At 41.2% G+C, this 20,304-nt stretch overlaps 1 protein-coding gene across 4 annotated transcripts in view; it reads left to right on the forward strand.

The window, feature by feature from the left end:
* The first annotated feature begins 1,445 nt into the window (after positions 1-1,445).
* Zhx1 (zinc fingers and homeoboxes 1) overlaps positions 1,446-20,304 on the forward strand; it is a 34,574-nt gene continuing 15,715 nt past the window's right edge. For 2 of the 4 annotated variants that reach the window (XM_051159640.1, XM_051159642.1), the window contains exons 1-2: positions 1,454-1,784; positions 12,401-12,518. The gene's annotated coding sequence lies outside the window, so the exon portion shown is untranslated. Of the gene's footprint in view, positions 1,785-12,400; positions 12,519-20,304 lie in introns of all 4 variants that reach the window. The other 2 variants (XR_007832184.1, XM_051159641.1) reach the window with 2 other exon arrangements.

The following is a 20,304-nucleotide window of genomic DNA, read 5'->3' on the forward strand; positions in this document are numbered from 1 at the left end:
TGCACAGATTACATGCAAATACCACTCAGTTTAAGGGACTTGAACAACCATAGGTTTTGGTATCCTGGAGGGTTCCAGAATAATCCCTTTTAGATAGCAAGGGACAACTGGCTGGCCTTAGTCAGCTTTACATCTCCTCAAGTGCATGGCACATGTTGTGCCCGAAAAGCTAATGGGTGAATGCATGAACAAAAGAATGAATTTCTGTATTTGGAACAGTTTCTTTGCTCAGAGTTAAATCCCAAACTGGGATTCTCAGTGGACCTGGAACTGTCTCTGGGTGAACATAATCCCTCTCTCTCTCTCTCTCTCTCTCTCTCTCTCTCTCTCTCTCTCTCTCTGACACTTTTTGTCTTGTATACATTGTGGGTACTGTATTGTTTTATTATTTTTGCTGATGTGAGTACAGCACTATAAACCACTTTCTATTTTTGTCCTTATCAAAACTTACATTGATGTCTTAACATTATTTGTATAAGTAGTTTACATTCTGAACTTAGTTTCAAGAAGCTAAAGTGCCGTTGAATATTTGTTTTAAGACCGGGGTAAGAGAAGGACAGGGTTGAGCACCTCTGCTGGTGAGATCATTAAGCCTCAGCATACACACGTTTTAGAGTTTTAGGATGCAACTAAATGTTGTGCACGTTGATTTCACCAACGAAGTCTTCCCCTCAAGCAAATGCAGACTGCAGAATTTAGGATCGGTGTGGCTTGGTGGAGTCCTGCTATCAAAGCACAAAGGGTCCCTGACTGGGATGGGGGTGGAGACTAAACATCCAGGCGCCAAAGAGTTCTGTTACGTCCGGGGCGTGAATACAGTGAGTGGTTTCTTTCTGCCTTCGTTTGTATTTTCATTTTAACAATGATGAGAGGGCGGAAGGGAAGAGGAGGTGAAAAAGACGATGAGGTCGTCAGCTGGCCGCGCTGCCGGGCTGGTGCTCTCAGCATCAGTGAGTGGCTCGCAGGGGACGGGGGACTGCGGCAGGAGGTAGAGGCGGGAGGTTCCAAGTGGGGCCACACTCAACTTTTCCTCTCCGAAGCTGGAGCTCCGGCTCTTGCTGAATTCGGGCTAGAAGAGGCGGAGCTGCAGCTGACAGCAGCCCAGGACTGTTGACAGCGGGTGGGGGCGCGGCTGGAATCCAGAGGGCACTCCCAAGGCGGAGCTGAGAGTGACAGTGGGCGTGTTTTGGGGGGCGGGGCCTTGGGAATCGGCTTCAGGGGAGTTGGGATTTCTGAGGACCAAGGCAGTTTCAATGGAAGAAAAGAGACGGAGGTCGCGGGAGGCGGGGACCTACTTCTGACAACGGTGGGCGGAACAGTCGCCTGAGAGGGGCGGGACCGCGCGAGGCCAGAAGGAGGGGCTTCCCGGGACAGGGCGTGGCTTCTGGTGATAGAGGCGTGGCTCCTCCTGACAGGGGGCGTGGCTCCTCCTGACAGAGGGCGGGGCGGCTCACACCTCCCGCAGCGCAGGGATCTTGGGGGAGCGGCCTGGGTCGCATCCCAGAGGATCCGCGGAGTCCTCGAGTGGGGCGCCGCCTCGCCCCGCCTTGGCTGGCTCCTCCTCGCGCCTCAGGAAGGCTCAGGGACGGGAGTCTCCCTCGCACCCCAGCCTATCGTCTTGGAGCCGGCCGGCCCGCAGAGCTCTGTGGGGCCCCCCGCGCGAGGGCCCTCCGAGTGGTTCCGGGGTTAGGGTTCACAGGTCAGAGTTGACTCCCTGAAAAGTGCAGTCGCTCTGAAATGCAAGATGGCGGCGGCGAGGCGCTGAGGCGCGGCGGCCCCTGCAGGTAGCTGCGCGAGCCGGCTGGGTATTGGGGCCCGCGGTCGCGGTCGCGGGGCTGCGGGTGGAAGCCGAGCCGAGCTCGCGGAGGGTGGAGAAGCCGAGAGGCGCGGGCGCGGGCGCAGCACGGGACGGACAGCAGCAGCAGGGCAGAGGACACCCCCCCCACCCCACCCCCAGGACCCAGCCCACGTCGTTGGGGTGCGCAGCATCGGACCCAGAGGGACCAGGCCTGCCCCGTGCGGGGAGAGCGGGCGGCCGACAGAATCGCAGCTTCTGGGTGCTCCTGGGGGTGTCAAAGCGAGGACGGAGCTCGGGGCAGGGGTTTGCAGGGAAAGTCTCAGCGCCTTGGTTAAGAGAGCACTGAAAACTTGGGGGTGCTGAGGGGATGGGGAGCTGATCTCCCTGGGGGAGGACGTCTCTGGGACAGCGGACCCTAACTACTGTGCAGGTCCTTGCGGGGTGGGGGTAGATCGCGACCATTGGCCTCCGGAGGCGTGGGGCCACCTCGTGGGGACGCGGCGCAGCCCCTCTTAAAGAGTCAGCAAAGGGTCTCCTGCTGGGCTAGAGAGCGCTGGCTTTGGAGTCAGAGCCACGGGAAACCTTAACTGGGAAGAGTCAGAGTTGTGTCCTTAAAAAGCACAGTTTTTTTGATTTGTGGGGAAGACCAGGATCTTAGGGGAGAAGTTAATTAAAGAGGGTGAAAACACACCTGTCTCTTTCTGTAGAGGTTCGGGGCTTGAGTCCAGGGACTTGGGGGACGGTGGACCTGAGGAATTTCCAAGCCTTGAGGCTTAAAGGAAACGACCACTGATCCCTTGATAGGGATGAATTGCCAGGAAGAGGAAATAAAACGGATTGGGGTTTGATGGCCGGAAAGCCGAGCCCCTACAGAAGCTATTTCCTGTGTATTTACACCAAAGTTTCATGTGAGGGGACTTGACAGTCTTTGTTTAGGTACTCCATGGATACCAGTAAGGACCGAGCAAAAGCAAAGAATAAGACCCTGCTTGCTATCCTTAACTTAGAGATCAAGCCTCTGGGAACAGCAGTTGGGAAACCGAATGTAGGGAAAGGGTGTGTATAGAGTAGGAATGCCACAGCACTTGTCTGTCACCAGCCCTTCTCTAAAAGACAAAAACTAAACAAAAAACCGAGAAGGGATAATATTTAGGAGAAAAATCATTAAAAAAAAAAAAAAAAAAGGCTGGCTGAGAATTTGTGACGTGTTTAGTAGGGTGGGATTCCATGTAACTCGAAGATACAATTCTCTCTGATGTTAATGTGATGGCAAATGAAAAGCCATAAGAACCACCTCTCCCCTAGGAAGTGTGTGTGTGTGTGTGTGTGTGTGTGTGTGTGTGTGTGTGTTGAGGGGATATAAGCGCACCTTTTTCTTTGTGGTGCTAGTCTTTATATTTCAGTCCTAAAGCTTTAGTTTGCATGCAACAGTAATGATCTGTTTCCATAAAAATGCCCTGAAAAAGTCATTATAATAAAACTGGTAATGGGCATTAATAAAAGTTTGTTCTAACAGGGCTGTTGGCACATAGATTATTTCAGTTTCTAAAGGAGTAATTCTGATTCCAGATTTTAAGTGAAGGAAAGGTTGAGTGCTACCAGAGACAGTTCGGTAACTGGACATTTAAGAAAAGGGACATTTATGAGTGGTTTTTTTTCCCCACTTAGTTTCTCTCTCAATCCTCCAAGCATTTTTAAAGTATGCAGACTAATTTTAGGCAAAATAAAATGCATAATCAGATTTTGTTTTGGAATGGAGTTTCAAAATGTACCCAGGCTGGCCTTGAAGTCATGGCAATCCTCCTGCCTCTTCCTCCTCAGTGCTGGCGTTACAAGTGTGCCATCACCTCAGCACAGTCTTAGATACTCACGTTTTTACGTTTGTTATTAACTGTCCGTGCTTGTGTGTTTCATTTGTGTGCGCACCCTACTATGTGCACGCGGAGGCCAGAGGACAATTTTGAGGAGTCGCTTCTTCACCCACTGTGTAGGGTCTGGGATCAGACTCAGGTTGTCAGGCTTGGTGGCAAATGCTTTTACCTACTGAGCCACCCCACTGGCCCTTAGGTATTTTTTTTAAATATAGAATTTACAGAATTTAACTTATTAAGGTTCTTTTTTGTATAACTACCTTTTGACATGTTTCATTTGACTGCTTAGATTAAAATGAGAAAACAAAACAAAAACCAACAACTCTAGTGACTTGGGTGACTTATGACACTCCTGAGCCATTCTTGTCTTCTCAAAAGAGATTAATGTTTTTGGTGACAATGTTTAAGATGGAGGTCAAGTATAACTAGCCTGTGGCTCAGCATTTGGAACACTCCTCTAAATGTGTGCTGTTGCTTGGTTTTCCCACAGTGCATACAGCTCTAGTGTTATACACTGTTCTGAACAGATTAGTCTGGCAAAGCCGAGAGGCATAGATGCCAGATGCTTTGAAAATATGCTTAGGCTGAAAACATAAATTTGTCTTCGTGGAAGATGCTCATCAGTAGCTTTATCTCCCACATGGCTGAGCTTGCTTGGCTTAAGGGTAGGACATGAAAGATGTCGCAGTGGTTTCGCCTTTCATGATTCTTCTTTTTTGCTTAAAAGGAGCAGAGCTTTGCTATTTTACGAATGTAGTTCAACAGCATACACGTGGAGGCTTGTTTTGAAGATTTTCTGTTTTTTTTTTTTTTTTAATTCTCATTCATATGGAAAAGTGATGTGATGAACTCTCTTTTTTTTTATTGTCATGGGCTCTTTTAAAAAGTTACTGTATTGCTTGTGTTTGTTGCATGTGTTTGGCTGTTTTGCCTACATGTGTGTCTGTGCACCATGGAATGCAGTGCCCTTAGAAGCCAGAAGGGGGGGGGGGTTGGATTCCCTGGAACAGGAGTTACAGGCCGATGTGAGCCACTGTGTGGGTATGGGGATTCTTTGGAACAGCAGCCGTTGATCCAGCCCAAGCATCTTTTTTTTTTTTTTTCAAGCATTCTTTTTTACTTTGCTTCTTAGTAAAAGCTGTATTTAGTCCCTGTGTTGCTTTTTTTGTTTTTACATTGTATAAAAGGTATAATATTTGGGACTTAACTTCCTGTAAGTTATGGTTTAATACTTAAATGAAAGTGCTATTAAAAGAATTAAATTCATCACAAATCTAATTGAGGAAATAGCCTTTTTATTTATGTTTTACTATTGTAGATTTAGGGTCAAAAGAGCCTGCTTGTTTGAATTTTAAACATGTTGAAAATTGAATACTAAGCTAGTTTTACTTAAGCATTGTTGTCGATGAAATTATTTAGGAGGATGCTTAGATCGTTGTATTGTCTTAAGATAATAGCCAATATTACCCATATTTGTGTGTGTGTGTGTGCGTCTGCTTGCATGTGGAGGTGCAGGTGGAAGCCACAAGTCAACATTGGTTGTCTTTCTCAGTCACTGTCTACGTTATTTTTTTGAGATATTTGAGTATTTCATTGACCCTGGAGCTTGCTGAATTGGCTAGGCTGGCTGACCAACAAACCGCAGGGATGTCTTGTTGCCTCTCTAGCCTGGGACTGTGGGTGTACCTTGTAGTACCTGGCTTTTTTTACACAGGAGCTGAGATGGAGCACAGGTCCTCATGTGTGTGCAGGAAGCACTTGATTGACTTAGCCATCCTCCCTGCCCTATTGTGCATTAAAAAACAAAAACAAAACCCAAAACATCATGGGGCCTGGAGAGATGGCTCAGAAGTTAAAAGCACTTATAGAGGTCCTGAGTTCAATTCCCAGCAACAATGTGGTGGCTCACAACCATCAATTCCCTCTAATGCCCTTTTCTGGCCTGCAGGTGTACAAGCAGATAGAGCACTCACACACATATATAAATAAATGTAAAAAATCACTGTAACTGTTACATTATGGTAACTATACTTACTGTTATATTTATTTGTTTGTTTGATTTTGAGACAAGGTTTCTCTGTGTAGTCTTGGCTGTCCTGGGTTTGCTTTGTAGACCAAGCTAGCTTCCAACTCACAGAGATCCACCTGCCTCTGCTTCCCTAGTGCTGGGATTACAGGTGGGCAGCACTGCACCCAATTTACTGTCAATTTTTTCCTTTCCTTTTGTTTGTGTTTCCTTCCTTCTTTCTTCCTTTCTTCCTTCCATTTTTTCTTTTTTTAAGATTTATTTACTATTTATACAGCGTTCTCTCTGTTTGTATGCCTGCATACCAGAAGAGGGCACTAGATCTGATTATAAATGGTTTTAAGCCACCATGTGGTTGCTTGAAATTGAACCCAGGACCTTTGGAAGAAGAGCCAGTGCTCTTAACTTCTGAGCCATCTCTCCAACCCTACTGTTAATTTTTCTTTCTTTCTTTCTTTCTTTTTTTTTTTTTTGAGACAGGGTTTCTCTGTGTGTAGCCTTGGCTGTCCTGGACTCACTTTGTAGACCAGGCTGGCCTCGAACTCACAGCGATCCACCTGCCTCTGCCTCCCAAGTGCTGGGATTAAAGCCATGTGCCACCACCGTCCAGCTCTTACTGTTAATTTTTAAAAAAATAAAAATCTTTAAAAATGTCTTATGTAATCTTAAAAGTAATTTAAATTATATTTACTTTTAGAACATTGATGTTGGCCCTTGAATAATAACTCATGTTTTTGAATATTACTGTAACATTTATTGTATCCTTATTTCTCTGAAAATCAGATTTGCCTGAATAAAGTTGGTGATTCACATACTAATCATAATTTACATTTGAGATTAAAATTTGAAAATCTGTATTTTATAAGATTTACTTTTATGTAAATATAAAAAATTTTATGTACTTACCATATTTGTTCATTAAAATATTTTACTTTTTGTTTTTTTGATCAGTCTTATTGTATAATTCAGGAGGGCTTTAAAAATACAATGTGACTCATACTTGTCTGCAACTCTCATAAATGCTAGAATTCCAGGTGTGCACTGCCCTACCTGGCTCATGTTTTATTCTTTTTTTTTTTTAAGATTTATTATTTTCATATGCATTGATAATTTTGCCCACATATATGTCTGTGTGAGAGTTTTGGATCCCTGGAGCTGGAGTTATAGACAGTTGTGAGCTGCCATATGAGTGCTGGGAATTGAACCAAGGTCCTCTGGAAAAACAGCCAGTGCTCTTAATGGCTGAGCCATCACTTCAGATCCAGGTTTTGTTGTTAAAAGATACTCAGCCTGGTTGTGGTGGTGCACAACTTTAAGCCCAGCTTTTGGGAGACAGAGGCAGGTGAATCTCTGAGTTCAAGGCCAGCCTGGTCTACACAGTGAGTTCCAGAATAGCCAGGGTTAATCTTTTTGTTTTGTTTTGTTGTTTTTTTGAGACAGGGTTTCTCTGTGTAGCTTTGGCTATCCTTGACTTGCTTTGTAGACCAGGCTGGCCTTGAACTCATAGAGATCTGCCTGCTTATGTCTCCTAAGTGTTGGGATTAAAGGTGTGTGCCACCACACCCACCTGCCAGGGCTAAACCTTGGCTTTTTTTGTTTGTTTTGTTTTTCGAGACAGGGTTTCTCTGCATAGCCTTGGCTGTCCTGGACTAACTTTGTAGACCAGGCTGGCCTTGAACTCACAGCAATCCGCCTGCCTCTGCCTCCCGAGTGCTGGGATTAAAGGTGTGCACCACCATCGCCCGGCCTAATCTTGGCATTTTATATCCTTAATTCTTTAATGCATTTAAGAGTTATGATCACACATTTGGCCTAAACAATGATAAATTTTAGAAAACGTGTGTGCGCGCCTGTGCGTGTGTGTGTGTGTGTGTGTGTGTGTGTGTGTGTGTGTGTGTGTGTGTAGGCAATTTCAGAATGACATTTGATCAAGAAGTCAGCAAAATAAATATGTTTTAAAAAATTAATTTTTCACTGTACATCCCAATTATAGCCCACTCCCTCCCTCTTCCACATATCCCCCCTTCCCCTACCCCTCCGAAAATGGGAGCCTTCCCACCCACCTACCCACCCTAGCACATCAGGACTGAATGCATCCTCTACCAAGGTGGCCTGGCCAGGCAGCCCCACCAGGAGGAAGTGATCAAAAAGCATGCAAGAAAGTCCTTGTCAGAGACAGCCCCTGATCCCCTAACTAGGGGACCTGCATGAAGACCAAGCTGCCCACCAGGTACTTTTAAGACATAGCTTAGCTGGGCATGGTGGCACACAGCTGTAATCTCAGCAATTGGGGAGGCAGGGGCAGGTGGATCTCTGAGTTCAAGGCTATCCTGCTTTACAAAGCAACAGGACAGCTGGGGCTGCACAGAGAAAACCTATCTTGAAAAAGAAAACAAAAACAAAATCCCAGCACTCAGGAGGAAGAGGCAGATGGATCTCTGTGAGTTCGAAGCCAGCCAGGGCTACAATGAGAAATCGTGTTTCAAAAAACCAACCAACCAACCAACCACAACAAAATGACATAGCCTTACTGTGTAGCCCAGGCTGGCCTGGGACTTACAGTCACTCCTCCTGCCTCTGTCTCTTGAGTGCTTGAATTACAGGGATGTGGCTAAGTTTGAATATTTTTTTTTTTTGAGAGGGTCTCATGTAGCCCGGGCTGGCTCAAGCTTCCTAAGTAGCTAAGGAGAAACCTGAACTGAGCTTCCTGATCCTCCCTTCTAAAACTTCTTGGTTATAGTTGTGTGCTCTGAGGCCCAGTTTTTGTTGTGCTGGGGCTTGAATCCAAATCTTGGTGCATGCCATATGAGTGATCTACTAAGTATAGCAGCCCTCGAGAAATTATTTTTTGCATGGTTCTCATTCTCAGAGTTTAGTTTCAGAACTTAAGAATTCATATCAGAGCTTATCTTTTAAAATGCATCATCAAATAGCATATGTATACATATATTATTTATAATAAAAGCTGTCAGGGCAGTAAAATGGCTCAGTGGGCTTGCTGCTAGCCCTAATCACCATAGTTTGATCCCCAGAACCCATGTGATCTAAAGAAGGGGTACAGACTCTCAAAAGCTGTCCTCTATACTATGGCACATGCCATCCTTCCAAATAAATAAATAAACAAATAAGTAAACAGACCGACAGACAATAAAATAATAGCTATTATTAATTTCGGGTGATTAGAGTTTTTTGGGGGTTGTTTGTTTTATTTATTTCTTTGTTTGCTTTTCAAGACAGGATTTCGCTGTGTAACCTTGGCTGTCCTGGAATTCACTCTGTAGACCAGGCTGACCTCAAACTCAGATTAGTATTATAACTTGAACCCCTCTTTTCCTTTTCATAAGTAGGCATTTCTCCTTTTTGGTTGTCATGAAAGGACTTAGGAAGCTTTGATATTTGTAGATATTCACTCATAATTATGCCTTCCTGCTATCCTAAATATACTTCCTTTCACCGCCCATTTTTGTGAAAAAGAAGGTTGTTAAAACTTTACTGTGCATGGACTGTGTGTGGGAGTGTAAAGGTTAAGGAGAACAATTTCTCCTCCTTACTGTAGGATTATTTGTGTCAAAGATTTGTTAGTTCTATGAAATACCCTTTACAGTGTGTCATATAGTAATGATTCATTTTGAAGGTAACTCAGAGTATATATGTGTATAGAGGGTTGAATTATATTATTTGTCTACTGTTAAAGCCAACATACTAACATACTGGGATTATAAACAGGGAGTTCAATGCACTGGTTGACTGGTACCCAGTTTTAAAAAATATTTTACAATGTTTTAGTACTGATCTGATTTTAAACAAAGACTTCCTTTGTTATATATCTTGAAAGTAATACCATAAGTAAAATCCAAACAAAATTCATTGAGTTCTCACTAAGTACCAGAAAACAGTCTAAAAACATAACTGCTTATTCCAGCCCTCCTGACAGCCCCACTGTCACCTGTCCCACCCTGTAGGTGAGGAGGCTGAGGTGCAGGGGCAGGCGGGTGCCCAAAACCAAGCAGGGAGTGAGCAGCAGTGCTGGTCTGTATGCAGCTGGTTGAAGAGCCCAGAGTTTAGGTCTTTATAGCTACTGCCAGAGCAGCTTGTTCTTTTTCATTATATAATGTACATGGTTGAGTTCTTTAATTTCTGAAATACACTTACACTAAACTTAAAAAACCAAACCAAACCAAACCAAAACAAACAAACAAACAAAAAAAACCAGCTCTGAATTAGAAATGTCCTCAAGGAATCTGTATCCGAACTGGAATAGCATCAGACAAATGCGGTTTTCATTCAGAAGAATCAAAGTGCTCATCTGGTGTGCCTCTGTTGGTCTGTGCCTTCACGTGTCTTGGCAGCTCATCTCAGTAAAACATCTTGCCCTTTCTGTGTGATTTAAGAACGAATTTCAGCTGGTTACCAATTTCCTACTATATTAATAATTGACTTTTGAAACTAACCTCCCTCTTTGACAGCTGTTTCCTATTTTCTCCTTCCACCCCCATTTTCTCTTCTAATCCATGTCCTGTAGATGGAGTCTAAGGAGTGGCTGAATATGGAGATACTAGAAAACAAAATTGTAGAGTCCTAAGCTCTAGAGAGAATGCAGTGCCTCACTGCGTCTGTCAGTAACATGCTCTTTTCCTTTACATGAAACTAGTGGAATTTTTTGGCCTAAGCTTTTAGTCAACTGAGAAGTTTGCTAGTGGATTTTTAAAATATATTTACATTCTTTTCTCTTTCTTTTCTTTTCTTTCTTTTTTTTTTTTTTTTTTTTTTTTTTTTTTTAGATAGAGTTTCTCTTGTAGCCTTGGCTGTCCTGGATTTGCTTTGTAGACCAGGCTAGCCTTGAATTCACAGCAATCCTCCTGCCTCTGCCTCCCTCCCTGAGTGCTGGGATCACAGGTGTGTGCCACTGCATCCAGCTATACATTATTTTTTAAGAAGACTCTATAACCTTGTATGCACTATTAGCAGGATAAAAATATAAGTATTTGGGAAGATAAAGGATGATTTTTCTCTGTGCTTTAGAGTATTTGTCATTTAAGAACAGAAACAAAAATATTTCTACCTTTGGAGCTGGAGAAATCGCCCAGCAGTTAGGAGCTCTTCCAGAGGACCTGGGTTCAATTCCCAATACCCACATGGCAACTCACAACTGTCTGTAACTCCAATAACTGACACCCCTACACAGACATATGTTAGGGCAAAAACACCAATGCGGATATAAATAGATAAAAAAATATTTCCACCTTCAAAAATATTGCTATTATTTTAGTAAAAGAAGCACTTGTAGTTTTTATTCAAATTTTCCAAGTGGATTAGTTACTCTTGGAAATATACCAAACATTTTAGACATTAGTTTGAATTTTCAGAGAATGATGAATTAAAATTTTTGTGTGTATATGATAGAGTCTCTCACTATGTAACTCTGGATAGCCTAGAAATTACTATATAGATCCGGCTGTCCTTGGACTCCTAGAGATCCCAAGTGCTCTGCTTTGCAAGTGCTAGGATTAAACTCATGCAGTACCATGAGGGGAAATTCTCATTTTTCGATTGCACAATACTAATACTTGACAACGTACTGAAATGTCATCAGGTAACAACTTTATAGCTAAAAACCCCTTTGGCTTAAATGTGGAATGTCCCAGTAGGCGCATGTATTTGAACACATGGCCTCTAGTGGCAGTGCTATTCTGAGAGGTTTGTAGCACCTTTAGGAGGCCCAGCTGGAAGAAGTGAATCTCCGGCTTCCGTATGGCCCAGCCAGCCTTCTTGACCTTTTCTTGGTCCATGACTGTGTGAGCAAATCTTTCATGTGTATGTAGCTATGAATGCTGCTATGCCTTCCTCACCTTAAAACTGTGAGCCAAAATAAGGTCTACCTTTTTGTTTGTTTCTTTGTTTCTAAAGGTGCTTCTGTAACTTATTTTTTCACAATAGCATTTTGGAATTTTACTGAAAATAATATAATAGTTACTAGGTTGCTCTGTATAAGTAGACTTTTTTTATTTTTTATTTTTTTTTTGGTTTTTCAAGACATGGTTTCTCTCTGTAGCCTTGGCTTTCCTGGAGCTCACTCTGTAGACCAGGCTGGCCTCAAACTCACAGAGGTCCACCTGCCTCTGCTTCCCAGAGTGCTGAGACTAAATGTGTGTGCACCACGCCCTGCTAAATTTTTAGATCTTATTTTTTTCAAAACAAGGTTTCTCTGTGTAGCCTTACCTCTCCTGGAACGTACTCTGTAGACCAGGTTGGCTTTGAACTCACAGAGATCTGCCTACTTCTGCCTCCTGAATGCTGGGATTAAATGCATGCACCACCACTACCTAACTTATAAGTAGATTTTTTTAATGCACTTTTAAAATTTTGTGTTTCCTATCAATATTGAGTTTGGCATTTATATATAAATATATGTACACACACATATACATATATATGTACATATAAATGCTGGACATATATGTACACACATGCATATATACATATGTGTGTACACACATGTATATGTATATACAAATGCTGGACGTATATGAATATATGTATGTGAGTATATATGTATGTGTACATGTATATAAAGTTCTATGAGAAAATAAGTTTTCCCCCAGAATTAAAAACTTTTTAAAAGCCAAAGCCTAAACTATAGTAATTAATAAGTCTAAGTGATTTCTAGAATAATAAAATAACAGTATATATATATTTTTTTTGTAGGAGAAGACTGCTAGCTACTTTGGGACAATTTGTGATGATGGCCTGAGCCAAGTACCTCATTTGAAGGGATAACCTTCTGCTTTAATGAACAGAGAGAGTGCTGAGGAAGCAATGGCAGGTATGTGTTTCATTATTTAGGGATGGTAAAGCCCCAGTACAGATGCACTCATTTAAGTGTCCATAATACTGTATGTGGCTAATGTTTAAAAAGCTGCCTCTTTACAATTAAGTTTAATTGTTAGGGGACAAGATCTTTCTAGATCAAGATAAAGAAATTAAGTTAATAGAGATGACATATGATAGATACTGAATTTCATTCATAAATCTAGACCCAACAAGATAAGAAAGATGTTTACTTCAGGTTTGCCAAATACAAATAGCCAAATCACTATGAAAGTAACATTTATATAACTCATGATTGTCTCATGATTCTCCCTGCTGTATGTAGTTTGTTTTATGCATGTGTAATAAAATAAATGTATATGAAAAATAAAAGCTGCCTCTACTCCAGATTCTTGGGGATGTAATGCCCGCTTCTTGCTTCTATGAGGACCTACACACATGTGCATACACACACACACACACACACACACACAATCTTTTTTTTTTTTTAAAAGATAATCATTCTCTTTTTTTTAAAAATGCTTTCCAAAAAATAAAAAATGCTTTCCTTAAAGCAGCAGCTGAGGGCTGGAGAGATGGCTTGGTGGTAGTTAAGAGCACATACTGCAGCCAGGCATGGTGGCATAAGTCTGTGATCCCAACACTTGAGAGGCAGAGGCCAGCATATCTCTGTGAGTTTGAGACCAGCATGGTCTACATGGTGAGTCCTAGGGCAGACAGAGCTACATAGTGAGACTGTCTCAAACTCCCCCCACCAAAAAGAGAGCACTTACTGTTCTTCTAGAGGACCTGAGTTTAGTTCCCAGCCCATCCAGTGGCTACGTGTAACTCCTGCTCCAGGAGATCAGAGGCCGCCTTCTGGCTTTCATGTGGAACCTGCACACATGGAATATACTTCACTGACACACATATACATGAATACAAAATAAAAATAACAAAAAGCAACTATAAAATGATACCTTCTTTTAAAAAGGCACTTGTTTTCAAACTTTAACAACTATGATTGTTTTAATTTCATCATAAATTATTATTTTTAAAAGATTTATTTATTTATTATTTATATAATATTGTGCCTGCATGTGTGCCTGCAGGCCAGAAGAGGGCAACAGATCTCATTATAAATGGTTGTGAGCCATCATGTGGTTGCTGGGAATTGAACTCAGGACCTTCTGAAGAACAGACAGTGTTCTTAACCTCTGAGCCATCTCTCCAGCCCCATAAATTATTTTTAAAGATTAATTTTTGTATGTGTGTGTGTGTCTGAGTATGTGTGGGTGCCTGCGTATGTGTGAGTGTGTGTGCGTGCATGTACCATGTGGGTGGGCGTGCCTGTGGAGGCCAGGAGAGAGTATCAGATCCTCCCGGAAGTGGAGTTACAGGTGGTTGTGGGCTGTCTGACATGGGTACTGAGAACCAAACCTGAGGCCTCTGCAGGAACAGTCCATGCTCTTAACTGCTGAGCCATCTCTCTCTAGTCCCTCATAATACACTATTTATGGTATTTATAATTTGTTTTCCAGCTAATATTTGCCGAAGTCTTCCGTGTGTTAGGCACTGCACTGGATCCATTAATCATGTAGTATGAAAACAAAGGGGCATCCTCAGTGAAGGCCTTTTTTATTTTTTTGATGTTTTCGAGACAGGGTCTCTCTGTGTAGCCTCGGCTGTCCTGGACTCGCTTTGTAGACCAGGCTGGCCTCGAACTCACAGCAATCCGCCTGCTCTGCCTCCGGAGTGCTGGGACTAAAAGCGTGAGCCACCTCCACCCGGCACGTGAAGGACCTTTAATGTGGGGAAATTACCTAAAAAATTTACTACTCTTTTATCTATATTTAAAAATGCACCTGCATGGTGGCACATGCCTTTAATCCCAGAATTTGGGAGGTAGAGATGGGGGGATCTTTGAGTTTGAGACCAGCCTGTTCTACATACCAAATTTCAGGCCTGCCAGGGTTACATAGTAAGACCTGTCTTTAACAAAATAAATAAATATATCAGGGCCAGTGACCTAAGTAAGTTTCATCTCTAAGACCCATACTATATAAGGAGAGGACCAACTCTTGCAAGTTATCCTTTGATATTCACACATTTGCTGTGACACACATGCTCACACACAGAAAACAAAGAAATATAATTAAAAATTAATGTCAACACATAAATACTTGAAAATATATTGTAACTATACAGGCTACTGATAATAGTGAATTATAATCTTGCAAAGTAAGATGTTGTACATTTAGTTATATTAGCCATACCAATTTTTTAATATTTTGACCATACTTTAAATGCTAGATTATATACTTTATATTTGAAATATTTTAGTCCAGTTGTTATTTTTAAAAAGTCAAATAAATATATCCTTACTAAAGTAAGTAATCGCTGCCTTATTATTTTTTTTTTTTCATTTTTTTATCGCTGCCTTATTTTATGAATAGGGACTATAATGGACAGATGAATGATTTTCCAGTCTGTTAAAGGAAGATAGCTTTACTCAGAACTAAGAATAGCATTCTTGTGTGAAAGATACAGCACACCTTCTTGAAAAAGCTAGGAGAAAACTGTCTGCAGCAGACAAGCCCTTTTGGGTCACATTCACAGACTGTCAACAAGTCAGTTTCAAGATAAAGCTGGTTCATGTCACTCAGTGTGGCACCCCCACCTCACAGCAGGAATGTGCAAACTGTGCTGTTACTTCTCCTCCAATGTCGGATCAGAGCTTTCCAGCAGGAGCTCGTCTAACCTGGATTCTTTAGTCCTCAGTGCATTAAGTTCCACTCTCTGACTTGAACAAAAGCAGGTAGAATAGTAGTCTCTTACTTTTCAGCCTTTGTTAGCATTTGCAAAGGTGTGGTTCTCCTTCTTCTCTGGGAAGGCGGGTGGCCACCAGGCCGTTGAGGCAAGAGCAGCAGATGCCACGCAGGGCCTGGAAGGCTGTAAGCACCAGGAACCACTTCAGGAGCTAGTTCAACTTTAATCAGGGAGAACAAAGGCTATATAGCCCTTGGGGAGTGGGGAGGGGGCTTTCAGCATAGGTGTTCATAATTGGTTGAAACCAGGCACTATATGGATGCTTGTTTTACATTTGGCAGCATGCTCCTTTCATATGCATGAGAGCACAGTATCTAATTATCCTATAGGCGCAGGGAGGGGAGAGTAAGGTGGAGCTGTGTCAAGGGTATGTATCAAATGTGGTTAGGGGCATCTAGGTCTAAAGACACTCTCCAGATGGAGTGAGGCAGAGAGCTGGAGGGCCTGCTGAACAGGGAGTCTCACACCTAGTGCGGAGTCAGAATGGCTATCCAGACTGCAACCTCAAACAGGATCCTTCCAACACAAAGAGATCCTCTGAAGTTAGCATCTCTTTGGTCATGGCTTTTAGATGCCTTCTCTTTTGTCATATCCATTTCTGTCTTTCTAGTCACTTTAATACTGGACTTCTTTTGGTTTTGACATTTTTCTTGAGACTTATCTTTTAGTTAATTACTCTAACTGCCAGTAATATTTAAAAACCATTTACATGGGTATACATTTGTGTTGTCAAATTCCTAATTTAATTTTTTTTTTTCGAGACAGAGTTTCTCTGTGTAGCCTTGGCTGTCCTGGACTTGTTTATAAACCAGGCTGGCCTCGAACTCACAGAGATCTGCCTGCCTCTGCCTCCTGAGTGCTGGGATTACAGGCGTGTGCCACTGCACCCAGCTTAATTTAGTACTTTTAAAGAACTAGGCTATTTCCATGTTTACATTTTAAATGTGAAAATGCCTTAGGTCACTGTACCTTTCTGCATGTCTGTTTGTCTGCCTTTCTTGTTTAAATGTAGTGGATATCTTTTTGTTTTAAATGGATCCCATTATTCCTTGCATATTGTTTTAAGTAATTTATGACCTTACTGGACTTGTAATTTTTACTTTGAATACAAACATGTGAAGGTAAATATTTCCAGCTAGCTAAAGAGAGCTCTGACTCTGATATGAAAATAGTGAAACTAAACAGAGCAGAGTCCTGAGAATTCTCAAGGACTATATATGATTCTTAGTGCACACATTTTTGCTTTTTTAAAAATATGTTTTTATTTCATTGGTGTTTTGCTGCATGTGTGAAGGTGTCAGACCTTGGAGTAACAGACAGTTGTGAGCTGCGTGTGGCGCTGGGAATTGAACTCAGGTCCCTTTGGAAAAGCAGTCAGTGCTCTTCACTGCTGAGCCATCATCTCTCCAGCCCACAGTTTTGCTATTTGAGAGCAGTTTTATTTATTTGATGCTAAATAAAACCTAACAGAAACCTACCACACTATAGCATCTTCTAAAATATTTTATTTGACCCATATTTGATGTAAAAATATTATTTTTATTCATATACAACCTTACAAAACATCTTTTGTGGCCAAGTAGGCCGTTATACTATTATCTCTTAATCATTTAACTTAAAATACAAAACAGCCAAAAAGAAAAAAGGCTTGGGAACTCAGTACAGCTATGACAGTCTAATTTATAGACATTTAAAGAACATTTAACATTTTTATTAATAAGCATAGAATCCGGTAATTTTAGCATTTTTCTAATATTTGTTTCTATTTTATGAAAATGGATGTTTTTCCTGCATGTATGTTTTGCATCATGTGTTTATCTTGTGCCTGGGGAGGCCAGAGGAGGCCAGAGGAGGCGTTGGATCCCCGGGAGCAGGAGGACAGATGTTTGTGAGTTTCCATGTGGTTCTCTAGAAGAGCAGTGCTTTTAACCACAGACCTGTTGTGTTATATTACCAATATGGCCTAATAATGTTTATTATCTGGCCTATAATTATTATTACGGCAGTATAACCTATCAATCAATCAAAACACAGACACCTGTTATATTTTAAAATAACCTTAGTTAACCTGGGACAAGGCAGACATTAATCCTCTAAACTACTTCCCATAGTGGGGCAGGCATGAGATACCTGCCCCAATCCCATGCCATCTGGCTCTAATAATCTCTGTCAAGCTACCTCCCATCCATAATCCTATATACTTGCTAATGTTCTTCATTTGGGCCAAATCTCCATCCATGCCAGCCATGTGCTTCTCTTCCATCTAACCCATGGCGGCCTTCTTCTCCTCCCTTCTCCTTCAGTCTCTCTTCTTCTCAAGATTCTCTGCCTCTCCAAACCCGGGAACCTTAGCCACACCTATCTCCTTTTTGTCCTGCCCAGGTGTGATGGCTTTTTATTAAATAGCATCAAAATACATCAGACCAACCCCCAACAATTCCCCTTTTCTGTCTAAATAAAAAGGTCATTTTTATATACATTAAGAACAATTATGAAAATTTATAAAAACTAATAGTAAGACTTACAGACATAATGTCTAGTCAAAGGGTATTTGGCAACCTTGAAGAGATGTTATCTATTTTTGTGAGTCTAAAGTTCTGAATGTAAATCAATCTCTATCAAAGCTCAAATCTATTAACCTAAAGTATCTATCTGGACTTAAAAGTATCTTCTTAACTCTTAAACAACTAAGCTTAATTTTAAAACTATCTGGTCTTCAACCCTATTAGAGACTTGAGAAAGAATAAAGTTAACGACCTGAGTAAACAGGAAGTGCTGGTTGGCAGCTTCCAAAATGAAAAAATAACAGAGTTAGAGCATCATCTTCAGCCTTCTGGTCCAGTATATCTGATAGACATATTTGTGCAGCAGTTACTATTGAGGACTTGCTTACCTTGTCTTGGCAGACTTTTACCATCAACTCTACCTGCATCTAAGCTTGCTCATTTTTAGGTAGAATTTTGTCTGTAGCAGAAATGAGGACATTTTTGTCCAGTAGCTGGTTTGTCACCCTTGAAGCCATCTGCACAAGTGGGTTCTTCAATGCTCATCATCTTCTTTGTGATAGGATGGGTACTGCCAGGAGTTAACCTGTCTTATTGTCACAGAATCCTTAAAATAGTAAAAACATTTAAAATGCCATATTATGTAGGTCTCTGAGGTTTTTGAAGACCTTATCTGATATAGAATCCTATCTGTTAAACCTAGGATATATGTTCCTATACTTAACATGACGATTGACTTGTATTACTTAATTACCCTAAACAGCACTATCACAGTATTGGCAGTAAACCATGTATTAATTGAGCTGCATGTGTACAATGCCTCACACTAGAGCAGAAATACAATGTGTGAAGAATAACATCAAATTTGAATTGTATTTCAATGTGTAAAAATTAAACTTATTTTGTATCAATATACAAAATTTTTATCAATGAATTAAAATTAACCTTATTTGTGAGTAACAAGTCCTTGAGGAGTAGATTCAATAATCTACTTTTTTTCCTATCATCCCTATATATTTCTCCCATCTTTCCATCCAAAATCTACTCACTTTTTCTGTGAAAAAAAACAAAACCCTTACTTTTTAATATTTTGAAATTATATTAGATTATTATGGTTTTTTACAGAGCAGAAGTCATAATTCTAAGTACAAATTTTATTTGCTCTTGTTGCAAGAACTATGCTGTTTTCACTTGAATTTCACTGCAAAAATAGTCCTTGGAATGTGTTTTTCTCCTTTGGTTTCACTCTTAGTTTATAAATTAGATATACACTATTCATATATAAAGCTCACTTATTACTAGTGAGATTTAGGCATTAGCAAATTTTTGTTGAATGTTGACTGCTATATTTGAATAAAGTAGTGCTTTAGTTGGAGAATATTTTTATATTCTTAAAAAAAGATTTATTTATTTTTATCTATACAATGTTTTGCCTGCATCTATGCCTGCATGCCAGAAGAGGCCACCAGATCTCATTGTATATGATTGTGAGCCACCATGTGGTTGCTGGGAATTGAACTCAGGACCTTTGGAAGAACACCCAGTGCTTTTAACCTCTGGGCCATCTCTCTAGCTCCCATATTTTCATATTCTGATGGCTAAAGTGACTTTCATCTATACGGGCTTATTACAAGTAATCTATAAAGCAAAGCACAGAGTTTTTAATAGTTCTGTAAATGAGCATTCAAGGAAGTGTACATACACATACACACTAAAGGTTTTTTAATTTTTTATGTGCATGATTGTTTTTGCCTGTTTGTATGTATGTGTGTTCACTACTTGCATGCCTTGTGCCCACAGAAGCTAGAAGAGGGCATCAGATCCCGTAGAACTGGAGTTACAGATGGTTGTGAGCCACCATGTGGGTATTAGAATAGAACCCGGGTCCTTTGGGAGAGCACCAGTTCTCTTTCAATTGCTGAGCTATCTCTTCAGACACGTCCGCTAACCTTTCTTGAGGCAGGGGCTCATGTATCCTGGGCTCCTTCTGTGAACAGAGATGACCTTGAACTTATAACTCACTTCTATTTCCAGAGTGCTGGGATTACAGGTGTGTGCCACCATGCCTGTCTGGGAAACCAATTCGGGATTTTGATGCATGCTGGGCAAGCATTCTGCCAACTGAGCTACATCTCTAGCCCCTTACAGACTTTTAAAAGTAAGTTTTACACATTGCTGGGACCTTAATATGTTCTTTGTTGAGCCTAGAGATATAGTGGAAAGCCAAACACATTCCTCCTGACCATAAAAGAACTTGTATAAGAACTCCCAACATTTTTATACTGTGATGAAACAAATTTTGTTTTCATCGAGTCCTTCTATAGATACATGTATTTGCAATTATTTCAGTGAGTTCTGAATCATGAGTTGACTTAGAAGCATCTTCTCAGAAGAGCCAGGATGCAGATGGGCTATGGAAACTGGCGGGACTAGAGCCACCCGAGAGAATATGGGTGCTTTTGGAGGCTC

This window comes from Acomys russatus, chromosome 17 (genome assembly GCF_903995435.1).
Source record: "Acomys russatus chromosome 17, mAcoRus1.1, whole genome shotgun sequence".
NCBI lineage: Eukaryota > Metazoa > Chordata > Mammalia > Rodentia > Muridae > Acomys > Acomys russatus.